The 13,127-nt window shown below is 40.1% G+C and overlaps 1 protein-coding gene and 1 pseudogene across 2 annotated transcripts in view; both read right to left on the reverse strand.

The window, feature by feature from the left end:
* Window positions 1-13,127, reverse strand: part of PRKG1 (protein kinase cGMP-dependent 1) — a 1,198,754-nt gene that overhangs the window by 327,350 nt on the left and 858,277 nt on the right. The gene's annotated exons all lie outside the window — the stretch shown is intronic.
* On the reverse strand, window positions 5,506-6,475 carry LOC131407206 (G protein pathway suppressor 2-like; annotated as a pseudogene).

Here is a 13,127-nt window from a genome sequence, read left to right on the forward strand (position 1 = left end):
AATGTCTCTGCCTCCATACTTGCATGACCCAATTCCTTGTAATAAATTTATTTATATATATATATATACAGTCATGTGTCACTTAATGACAGGGATATGTTCTGAGAAATGCATTATTATGTGATTTTGTCATTGTGCCAACATCATAGAGTATACAAAGGGGAACAAAATTTGCAACCCCAAACTGTGTCTCTTTAACATGAGAATTATTTTAGGCTTATTATTTTTAAGAAACAAAAGACCAAGAAAGTTTTTCTTGTTACCTCCTCCTTAACTACCTAAAATAATTCAAATTAAAAACAAAAACTGTCTCAGGAAGTGAGCTATCACTCTAGCAGAGCATGAACTAGGTGGTAGACAGGAAGGAATCTAGAAAAGCCTGTTTGTTGGGCTCCCCTCTGTGTTCTTCTGTTTCTGTGTGGCCAAACAAACACTTGTTTTCCAAACATTTGCTCCTTTTCACCTACCTGTGAATTGCCTTCCTTCTCTTTGAGGTCTCTGACTCTCCCCACCCCCAATATCTTCTTTTGTCTTTAGCTGAGGATGGTATTTAAGGGGAGGGCTTCAGCCACTTTGGTGAGTTACTCAGTTTTCATGGCTTTCTCCCAAGCATACATGAATTAAATTTTTGTTTGTTTTTTCTCCTGTTAATCTGTCTCACGTCAATTTAATTCTTAGACTGGTCAGAAAAACCTAGAAGGGTAAAGGACAATATCTTCCTCCCCTACCGAACTTACACAAACCTAGATGGTATAGCATACTACACACCTAGGCTATATATACTAATCTTATGGGACTTTTGACATATATGTGGTCTGTCATTGACTGAAACATCATTATGCAGTGTATGACTGTATATACAAAGGCTCCTATTGGTTTTGCTTCTCCAGATCACCCGAATAGTGCTCCTGTACGATAACAGGAGATTATAGCTAGAAGACTGCAAGTCTCAGAGCCTATTTAAGCAGGACCTTCCGGGGAAACCCAAAGATAAAAGAATAGAAGAAAACAAGGACACTAAAGGAAGTTTTAGCCTTTGACAGCACAGCTACAGTAAACAGTAAATAGAGTCCAACTCTTACCCAGATAAACATAAAACCTCCCAATAAAGGCCTATCTACTTCAGTTCCTTTTATCCAACATGTCATATCTATCTTTCAACAAGTAAATCACAAGCCATGCTAAAGACGAAAAACACAATTTGAAAAGACAAAGCAAGCCTCAGAACCAAACTCAGATATGGCATAAAATTTGGAATTATCAGATAGGAAATTTAAAATAACTATGAATAATATGGTAAGGATTCCAACAGAAGAAGTAAACAACATACTAGAACAGATGGGCAATATAAGGAGAGAGAGGGAATCTCTAAGAAAGAATCAAAAATCAGTGATACAAAACATGTAAATAGAAACTTCTAAAACTGAAATGCAAAGAGAAAAAAGAATGAAAAAACAGAACAGAATATCTAAGAACTGAAGGACAATTACAAAAGTTGTAACATGTGTAATGGGAATACCAGAAGAAGAGAGGAAGAAATAGAAGAAATATTGGAAGTAAAAATGGCTGAGAATTTTCCAAAATTAATGACAGACACAACCACAGATCCAGCAAGCTCAGAGAACATCAAGTAGGATAAATACCAAAGTAGGTATATCGTATTCAAACTGCTTGAAATCAAGGACGAGGAGAAAAACTTGAAAGAAGGCAGAGGAATAAAAACACCCTTCCTATTGAAGAAAAAGATAAGAATTACGTTGGACTTTTCTTCAGAAACCACACAAGCAAGAGTGGTTTAAAAGAGTGGAGTGAAATATTTAAAGTGTTGAAAGAAAAAAATCCAACTTCCTATGATTCTGTATATAGTGAAATTATCCTTCAAAAGTGAAGGAGAAATAAAGACTTACTCAGTTAAAAAAAAAAGAAAAAATTGAAAAATTTCTCACCAATAGACTTGCCTTGCCAGAAATGTTAAAAGAATTTCTTCAAAGAAAAGGAAAACAATATAGGTCAGAATCTACATATTGATGTGTGTTCTACCTAAAGACTGTGTCTTTCAAGATACATAATCTATATCTACAATATCTACATAAAGAAAGGCAGAGTGTTAGAGAAGGTAAAATAAATTATTTTTCTTATTCTTAATTGATCCTACAGATAACAGTTGGTTCAAAATAATAATAGTTACAATATATACATTATTGTATCTTATGAATAAGTGAAATGAATGACAATGGGATAAGGGGAGGGAATACTCTGCTATAAGGTACTTGTGCTACCTGTGAAGTGGTATAGTGTTACTTGAAAAAGGATTCAGATTAGTTGCAAATGTATATTGCACACTCAAGGGCAAGCACTAAAAAATATAAAAAGAAAAAAAGGAATATAACTGATATGCTTAGAAAGGAGAGAAAACGGAATCATATAAATTGCTCAATTAAAATGAGAATGGGCATAAAAAGAGTAAAAGAAGGAATAAGGAAAAGAGAAGAGAAGAAAGAGAGAAAGAACAAAGTCAATAAATAGAAAACAGTTATACATGTGATAGGTATTAATTCAAATATATCAATAATCACTTTAAATGCGAATGGTCTACATACACCGATGAAAAGATAGAGACTGTCAGAGTAGATTAAAAAAAACACGACCCAATTACGTGTTGTTTACAAGAAATTTACTTCAAATATAAAAACACAGATAGATTAAAAGTCAAGGGATGGAAAATGATATATCATGGCAACATTAATCAAAGGAATGCTGGAGTAGCTATATTAATTTCAGATAAATCAGACTTCAGAACCAGGAAAATTATCAGGGATAAAGAAGGTTATTACATCATTAAAGGATCAGTCTCCAAGAAGATATAATGATCCTTCATGTGTATGTGTCCAATAACAAAGTGTCAAAAAACGTAAGGCAAAAACGGATAGAGCTGAAAAGAGAAAGAGATGAATCTACTATTATAACTGGAGACTTCAATACCCCTGTATTAGTAATTGACAGATCCAGCAGGCAGAAGTTCAGGAAGGATACAGTTGAACTGAATAGCACCATCAATCAACTGGATCAATTGACATTTATTGAATAATTCATCCAACAACAATAGAATATACATTTTTCTCAAGCTCACATTGAACATTCACTAAGATGGACCACATTCTAGGCCATAAAATACACCTTAACAAACTCAAAAAAACAGAAATCATACAAGATATATGCTTAGGATACAGTTGAATTAAACTAGAAATCAATAACGGGAAGATAGCCGAAAATTCCAAAAAATGTGGAGATTAAACAACACACCTCTAAGCAATACATAGTTCTGAGAAGTCTTTCAAAAAAAATTAAAAACTATTTTGGTGTAAAAGAAAATGAAAGTAAAACCTATCAAAATTTCTGGGGTGCAGGAAAAGCAGTGCATAGAGGGAAATTTATAGCATTGAATGCATATATTAGAAAAAAAGAAAAATTTAAAATCAATAATTTAAATTTCCACCTAAGGAAACTAGAAAAAGAAGAGCAAATTAAGCAGAAGAAAAGAAATAATAAGAATTAGAGCAGAAATCAATAAAATTGAAAACAAGAAATCAATAGAGAAAAATCAATGACACCAAAAGCTGGTTCTTCGAAAAGATAAATAAAATCCATAAGCCTCTAGTCAAGCTAACTAACAAAAAAAGAGAGAAGATACAAATTACTAGTATCAAAAATGAAAGAGGGGACAGATCCCTGGGACATTAAAAGAATAATAAAGGAACATTATAAACAACTCCATGCCCACAAATTCAGTACCCTAGATGAAATGGACCAACTCCTTTAAACACACAATCTGCCAAAGCTCACACAAGAAGAAATAGACAAGCTGAATAGGCCTATATTTAATAAATAAATTGAATCAGTAATTAATAACCTTTCAAAACAGAAAGCACCAGGCCCAGATGGGTTCACTAGTGAATTTGACCAAATATTTACTGAAGAAATGACACCAATTCTACACAACCTGATCCAGAAAATAGAAGCAGAGGGAACACTTCCCAACCTATTCTATGAGGCGAGCATTACCCTAATTTCAAAACTAGCCAAGGAATTTACAACAAAGGAAAACTACCAACCAATATCTCTCATGCAAAAACTTTCAACAAAATATTAGCAAATCGAATCAAACAATGTACATAAAACAACTATACACTGTGATCAAGTGGGATTTATCCCAGGTATGCAAGCCTTGTTTAACATTCAGAAATCGATTACTGTAATTCATATCAATAAGCTAAAGAAGAAAATTAATATGATCATATCAACAGATGCAGAAAAAGCACTTCACAAAAGCCAACACCCATTCATGATAAAAACTCTCAGTAATCTAGGAATGGAGAAACGTATACTTAAAAGCATCCTTAACGGTGAGAAACTAGACATTTTCCCTTAAGACTGGGAACAAGATAAGGATATCCTCTCTCACCACTCCTGTTCAACATCATACTGGAAGTCCTAGCGAATGTATTAAGACAAGAAAAGGAAATAAAAAGTATACAGATGAGAAAGAAAAAAATAAAACTATCTTTGTTCGCAGACTACATGATTGTCTATGTAGAAAATTCAAAAGAATTGACCAAAAACTCTGAGAACTATTAAGTGATTATAGCAAGGTTGTAGGATACAAGGTTATTATACAAAAGTCAACTGATTTCCTATATACTGGCCTGAACAAGTGGAATTCAAAATTAAAAGCACGGTATCATTTACATTAGCAAAACTACAGAGACAGTAAAAGGGAGGACAGAGGGAGGGATGAATAGGTGAAGCACAGGGGACATTTGGGGCAGTGAAACTATTCTATATGACACTGTAATGGTGGGTACATGACATTATGCATTTGGCAAATAGAAGTTGTACACATAAAATAAGTGAACAACACAAAAAAAGAACTCTAATGTAAACTATGGACTTTAGTTAATACTAACGGTTCAATGTTGGTCCATCGATTATAAAAAATGTACCATACTAATGCTAGATGTTAATAATAGGGGAAACAGGGGATGGGGTGAAGGGAGTATATGGGAACTGTATTTTCTGTTCAATTTTTCTGTAAAACTAAAACCACGCTAAAAAATAAAGTCTATTAACAAGCAAAAAAATTGTGTTAAAAAAATGAAAACCAGTCCTATAGTGTGGATACTATTATATTTTCCAGAAGAGAAAACTGGGACTTAGGAAGGTTAACTGTTCAAGATCACATAGCTAGTGAATTGTGGAACCAGGATTAAAGAGTGTTGCCAAGACTCAAACCCAGGCATTATAACAATATAGAGATAGAGAAATAGATATAGATATATTAAAACATATATATTAAATATATACATATATATGAAAGTACACACACACACATACATATATATGCTTTTTTCAGTGGCAGGTAGATTTAATTGGCCTGGGACTGGGACACATCAGGAGCCCTCATTCATGCCGGTGGGCGGGGGTGAGGTTCAAGATATAGTCTGATGATCACCTGTGGTAGAATCGCAGGTTCTGGCCGTGCTGGATGAAGGGGGAGCCCAGGGTCAGGTTGGCTTATGGCTTCAAAGCCTGACTTTCCTGCTGCTTGAATCTGCACAGGGAGCTGGCAAGGAGTCCAGGGGCTGGATGCAGAGCCTGGAGGTGCATGGGGCACAGAGAGGATGAGTCAGAGAAGTCAGTCTGCTGGTTGGCATGTTCCATCTGCTTTCAGAAGGACAGGACACCAGCAGGCTGGAGGAACCCTGTCCGGGTGGGCTGCAAGTGGCTGTGCGCTGCATAGGGCTGTGGCTGTGCCTGTTCCTGAGACAGGTACTGCACTGCAGGAAATGCTGAAGGTGCTTTGAGCTGCTGCGTGGGACTCTAGGCTGGCTGGGTGGGCCGACAGTGAGGTGGGGGCTGAGCAGTCCCATAGGCACCACCTGGGCTGCCTGGGAATTGCCCGTGCTCTGGGGTCCCTGCAATAGCAGCTGCTGAGCCCATATACTGCCAGGTTGTAAGCACTTGGGGTCTGAACATCCGTGTGGCTCTGTCAGCCGCCATAGGATGCCTGGCTGACTGTGTCCTCCAGGGCTCCGCTGCACGCCGAGGAGGCGAGTTCCTGTGTGAACAGTCGGGCTCCGCTGGCCGGCAGCAGAAGCCAGAGTAGTTAGGTCACTCTGCTCCTTTTGCCTTTGGTTTTCTCCTTCATGTGAAACTTTCCCGAGCTGCAGGAAAAGCGATTCTTCTCTTCCCTATGGGGCCAAGAGCTTCTCCTGCAATGTCAGGATTTGCTCCTCGGTCTCCTCTAGTGACATTCTCTCCTCCATCTCCTTTTTCTTCCTTCTGTCCTGCTCTTCCTGCATCACCTTGTCCACCTCCTCTTCCTCCCGCTGCACGCGCTCCCACTCCATCACGAGGTACTGGCGCAGCACCCTGCCCATGGCGCTGGAAGCACGGGCCATTCCAGGAGTGCAGGCATGGTGCTGCCGGGGGTGCTTGGGCTGTGGGCACCTGGCTCTGTCACTGACTGCCAGACCCTGGAACGGGCCCACCTCCTCTTTGCTTTCTCCACGACCTCCTGCGTGCCTTAGCCGCTGCATCACATCCGGCAACTGGGCTGAATTATTTATAGATAGATAGATACATACACACACACACACACACACATACACACACACGTAGGATCACTATCCTATTCCATAGATGAGGAACTAAATAAAAAGAGAGAAGACGTGCACTATAATGTTATTGACTGGGGGATTGCCTAAGACAAGTACTAAACTGCAAGCGTAGGAAATTGGGAAGATGGCTACTAGAGGCCTTGTTAAGAGAGCAGTAACTGACAAGAGTTCAGTTCTCTGCCCAGGGACGTTAGATTGGAAAGTCAGAATCCTTTATTTACAAGAGTTTTCCTCTTCTTTAGACTATGCTCCCAATTGTTTGGCCTTTGTTCTATTTCCCTGGGATGGATAAGGGAGAGGAGAGAGATGATAGAAGAAAAATAAATCATATTCCTTTCCCATGATGTTCCAGCCTTTGTCTCCCCACACCTTCTCTGTCTTCCATCTTGATTTTGGGTCCTTGGAGATACCCTACCAGCAACCTCCATAATATATTATCAGATAGTAGTCATGGACTCTTGTATTTCAGAATGCCCCTAGCCTTGACACACTTGCATTCTAGTTGTGGTGATAGCATCCAAATGTAAAACAGTTGAAAAGTTGTGTTTCATTCACTGAGTCACTCATGTAGCACATATTTATTGAAAACCTACTCAGACTATTTGTTCAACAAATATCTGTTGGTTATGTAATAAGTGTCAGGCATAATTCTCGTGCAAATCCTTGCTCTGCTGGAAACTGGGGACAGAGGCTGAGACATATCCTACCCTTAAGGTACTTACAGAAAATTGGGAAAGGGACAAGTTCCAGGCAATATAGGAGCAAGTATATGGCTTTGAAGTACAAGCTGTACCAAGGAACAAAGGGAACAACAAACAAGAAAAGGATAAAGCAGAGTTGGTCAGGATAAGCATCTTCAAAAAAAAAAAAAAAAGGCTTGGTCTTAAGAACATCTTTGAAAGAGGAAAGAGGAGTCAGGGATAGCCCACTGCTCTCATGCCACAATAATTAATGATTCTTGAAAATGTAAACCGATTTGCACAACATCATAAAAAGCAAAGCGAATCGGCAGAACGGTGTTGCACTGAAGGTCTATTTACAAGATAAACCATGTTACCTTTATTAAAATGATAATTTTTAGGTGTAAGTAATAAAAAAGAATGGTGGCTCTTCCCAGAGAGCTAAGAGAAGCTCACTTATAACATCTCATAATAATTAAGGGAACACACAGGACACACTACACAGAAGAATCCTCTGTCACACAGCTGCAATCTCACTAAAGCCTTGGCTGGTCACAGTTCCCTCCTCATTAATATTGACTGACATTTGGTTCAGGCCTGAAATACTGCCTGCCCTGCTTCAGAGCCTTATCTACCAGGAAACAGCCTTGTGGCCACTGGCCTAAGAAACTGCATGATTCCTTCTCTGCAGGAAGGTGGTGCCTTGCTGTGGATTCCCCGGGGGACATGAAGCCAGAGGTCTTGGGGGGACCTGGAACTAAATGCCTGCATTACCCCCTGCTCCAAGCTCTCTGATAACTCTCTCCAGCACAGACAAGCCTTGTATTTGTGACTAAAACTGGAAGCCCAATTGTTTTTCTTATCTTTAGCTCTTACCGGTGTGTTGTAAGCACAAGTGGGCTTCTATTCTTCATTGATTTATGTCGTGGATGCCTACTGTGTACAAGCCCCTGAATTAGGTTTTTTGGCAGTTACAAAGATGGCTTCGATTAAAAAAAAAAAAAAGAGTTGAAAATCTTGAGTCATACTTTCTTTTAATCAGGCAGTTTGTCTAATTCAGACCAGGTGTTTATCACTCTGCTCTGTAAAAGGAACTCAGGGCTCATCACGATCTGCTCCAATACTATTAAATGGCATTTTGTAAATTGGATCTCACACATATGCTAAAGGCAGGCCACTAATTTATAGTTTCCCACAAATTCACCATTTGTTTATAAACCCCATAAACAGCAACAAATCACAAGTACCAAGCAGGTTTGTATATTCTTAAGTAGCAACCATTTCAAGCACTTTCTATGAATGTTTTCTAGCCAGCTGATTTATTACAGATTGGTTTCCTATTTGCAGAGCACATACATTTTAATGAATTACAAGCAGCATGGAGCAAAGCATACATATTTTGGTGATAAAATGACTAGAAATGCCTTGTTTCGGAGCTGGTAGATAGCATAAAATGGATTTCTGTCATAACAAATTAAAAATGCTGACCGGGAAAAAACTAATTCCTTCCAGAAAAAAATAATGACAAGTAAATATTTTCAAAGAGAAGCACCTCCTATTTATAAGAAAGATAGGGGATGGGGGAAATTTTTTTTCTTTTTCATTTATTCCACAAATTTTCAAGATGCAATACAGCAGAGTAATGAAAGGTGTAGATTCCAGTGTCAGACCTCGTGGGGTCAAATACCTCCCCATTTACTTAGCTATATTACCTGAACCTCAATTCCCCCAGCTATACATTGGAAATAGTGAAAATAATAGTATTTACCTCAGATGGTATTAGACAGATGCCTTAGCCTGGCACAGAGTTAGCATTAATAAGTGGAAGGTATTACTGTTGTTTTTCTCAACTGCTTACAGGTACCCACTGCAAAGAAATACCAATATAGTTCTTGCCTTTAAGAAACTTACAACCCACAGGGGTCAATCTTCACAAAACTAGGGACCAATTTAAAGCAATGAACAAGCACTTATTTCTTTCATATGACAGCTAAATTGATCTAGGAGATATAGGAGAAGGAACTCCCTACAAGGGGAGAAATGCAAATGATTGAGGTTCAGAACTAGTAAGGTCTTTGTTGAGAATGTAGTTATACGGAATTTCAGAGTTAGGCAGAAGCCAAAAAGTCAACATTGTTCAAGCACCAAATCAACATCTAAGTATCCACAACATCCGAACTAAATCTCTTCTACACTGCAGCTTTTCAAATTTGCATTATTTCTGTTAATACTTAATATTTCGTACTATATTTGGCCATCTGTGATATTTGCATGGCTGTCAACTCAAAGTCACCTCTTCAGAGATAACTTTCCTAACCACCCTGGCTAAGGTAGTCCATCTGTCCCCAGTACTCTCTACCATATTACCTTATTTTATTTCTTTCATACTTTTAGCAGAGTTTCCCAAGAGGTGTCACATCTATAGACTACAGCAGGGTTTCTCAGTCTCTGCACTATGACATGCGGGCTGGATGACTGCTGTGGCACTGTCCTACACATTGTAGAATGGTTAGCAGCATCCTAGCTTCTATCCACTAGAGGCTAGTGACAGCCCTTTGTCACCCTCATCTAATACTGTAACAACCATGGATGTCTTCAGACATTATTAAATGCCTGCTCCGCCCTCCAGGTCCAGTAGGACTCGGGACTGCCAAAATCCCTGACCAGTCACCTCCAGCCATAAGAAGTCTCACTTATTAACCTCAGCATGTATGCAGGATACTTTTTTATATGGGTCAATGTGTGAAAGGGGTTGATTAAACACTGCTGATCAGCTTCTGAAATTATGTTTACATGTTCAATGATTTTACATTAGTTATACAATTTAAGACCCGCAGCGATACTACAAGAGGCAGAAACTGCTGTTATCCCCATTCATAAGTGAGAATTTCATAAATAATGGGTTAAATAATTCGTCCCAAGTCTCACTGTTTTTAGAGACAGAGATCCCCATCCTCTTAGCAGAGAAAATAGTGTCTACTAAGTTAAAAAAGAATCCAATACTCTCCCCCAAAAGTCTGCTCCAGGGCAAATTTCTAAGCTCCTTTAATTGTTTTCTTACATTGTTTCCAGCAATATTGTCTATACTCCACCAGTCTTCACCATCCTATACTTCCACAATTTTTTTTTTATTGCATACAAAACTATGCAATTCTCCTCTGTTACGTCATCTCAGTGGATTCTACTCAGTCCAACCTGTTGAGATATTTTGGTCTTTGTCAGGTGTAAGGCCACTGGATCAATTCAAGTAAGATAAGTTGAAGAAAAATGAGAAACTGTAAACATTTTGTACAACGTGGAATAGGTTATACAAGTAAGTAAAACATGTAATTTAAAGAGGTAGAGACTCGAAGTCAAGACGGCAGCGTAAGCAGACTCTGAACTCACCTCCTCCCGCAGACACAGCCAATTTACAACTACTCGTGGAAAAATTACCCCTGAGACAGAATTGAAAGCTGGATAAGAGGAACTCCTGCAACAAAGGACAATCCTAATTGAGGTGGAAAAGGCAGAGGAAAAACGCCGCCTTCACAAGCCACCAGCTTCACGACTGACCGGGAGCAGCCCAAAAGAACGCACCCTCCCTGGAGGAGAAGGGCCCTGAGCCGGGAGCGCCCCGCTGTAGACACTTTGTGGACCCAGCATAATCAAGATGAGTGGCATAATATGTTTGCCTGCTACTAAAACATTGGGGAGTAACCCCAGAAAAGCTGGTTCACAAAGAAATTAAAACCGGCTCTTAAAGGGCCCATGCGCAAACTCACCCGTTTCAGAAAGCAACCTAAAATCACCAGAGAGAAAGGTGCACAGTGCTTTGGTGAAGAGAGACTCACCTGATAGGCTCTGAGTGCATTGCAGTGAGAGGTGAGACCTCTCCAGGGACTAGGACATTGGCATCGGCCATTGGTGTGGCCTGGTGTGGGCGTGCTGACACAGATACCATTGGAGTTCTCCCTGGGGCCTGCTAGGCCAGGTCTGCCCCACCCACTAGAGCACAGATATAATCCAGCTCAGCCAGGGCAGGCAGCCCACCCTAGAGACTGGCCCCACCCAACAACAAGCCCTCAGGCAACTTGAGAGCCTTCATAGATTGGTGACTGGAGTCTCTGCAGCCTGGTAACTGAGCCTACTTCAGTGGGGCAGGGCGTGCACAAGGAGCAGGTGGAGAGTGTGGGGCAGTGGTGGAGTGTGTGGGGCTCCCACCGTGGAGAGACTGGGTCCACATCAGGAGGTCAGGGCGTGCACACGGGGCAGGACTGAGTGTGTGGACCTGTGGGTGGCAGGGCTTGTCAGATGCAGAAGACTTGTGCTTCTCAAAGACCCACATAGGGGGTTTGCCCCACCTTCCAAAGCCTGAAACATTGGGTGCTCCAGTGCCTGAGGCCAACCCCACCCAGCTGCAATCCTCAGAGAGCTGACAAGAGACCTAAAGGCTGGAGGCTTATAGCAATTGTAAGCCCATAAGCCTAACAACCTGCCACACTAGGGGCCTACTCACTTAAAAGACATACTGCAACACAAATGTGGTATTAGAACTTGCAGCCAACTGTGCTGGGGCTCCCCACACCTGATAAAGAGACTAAAGGGCCCACAACAACTAAAGCAGTTGAGCATTACAACAGCTGACCAGGAGCATAACTCGGCCTCCCTGGGTGCCCACAGGCAGAGCAAACAGGCCACAATAGAAGGGCACACGTAGCTAACATAGGGATTACCCCTGGAACATTGAAAACTGAGGGAAGCACACTGCAGGCCTCCTAAGGCATCACTTATATAAGGTCACCTATCCAAGACCAGGAGACGTAACTGACCTACCTAATACGTAGAAACAAGCACAGGGAAAGAGGCAAAATGAGGAGGCAAAGGAATACATTCCAAGTAAGGGAACAGGACAAAACCCCAGAAAAGGAACTAAGTGAAACAGAAATGAGCAACCTACCCAATAGAGAGTTCAAACAAAGAGTGTTAAGGATGCTCACCGATCTGGGGAGAAGAATAGATGAACTCAGTGAGAATGTCAACAAAGAAATGGAAGATATAAAAAAGAACCAATCAGAAATGAAGAATACAATACTGGAAATGAAAAATTCACTAGAGGGACTAAAGCAGAGTAGAGGATACAGAAGAACGGATCTGTGAGCTGGACGAAAGACTAGAAGAAATTACCCAAGCTGAACAGGTAAAGGAGAAAAGAATTAAAAAGAGTGAGGACAGTCTAAGGGACCTCTGGGACAACATCAAGCACACTAACATCCATGTTATAGGTGTCCCGGAAGGAGAAGAGCGAGACAAAGGGGCAGAGAATCTATTTCAAGGAATAATAGATGAAAACTTCCCTAACCTAAGGAAGGAAACAGACATCCAGGTACAGGATGCACAGAGAGCCCCAAACAAGATAAACCCTAAGAGGCCCACACCAAGACACATCATAATCAAAATGTCCAGAATTAAAGATAAAGAGAGAATCCTAAAAGTCGCAAGAGAAAGACAAGTTACATATAAAGGAAACCCCATAAGGCTATCAGCTGACTTCTCAGTGGAAATCTTACAGGCTAGAAGAGAGTGGCACGATATATTTAAAGTGCTAAAAGGAAAAAACTTACAGCCAAGAATACTCTACCCAGCAAGGTTATCATTCAAAATGGAAGGAGAGATCAAAAATTTCCCAGACAAGCAAAAATTAAAGGAGTTTTTCACCAAGAAACCAGTGCTACAAGAAATGTTAAAGGGACTGATTTAAGGGGAAAAAAGAAGACCGCAAATAGGAAAG

This window comes from Diceros bicornis, chromosome 6 (genome assembly GCF_020826845.1).
Source record: "Diceros bicornis minor isolate mBicDic1 chromosome 6, mDicBic1.mat.cur, whole genome shotgun sequence".
Taxonomy (NCBI): domain Eukaryota; kingdom Metazoa; phylum Chordata; class Mammalia; order Perissodactyla; family Rhinocerotidae; genus Diceros; species Diceros bicornis.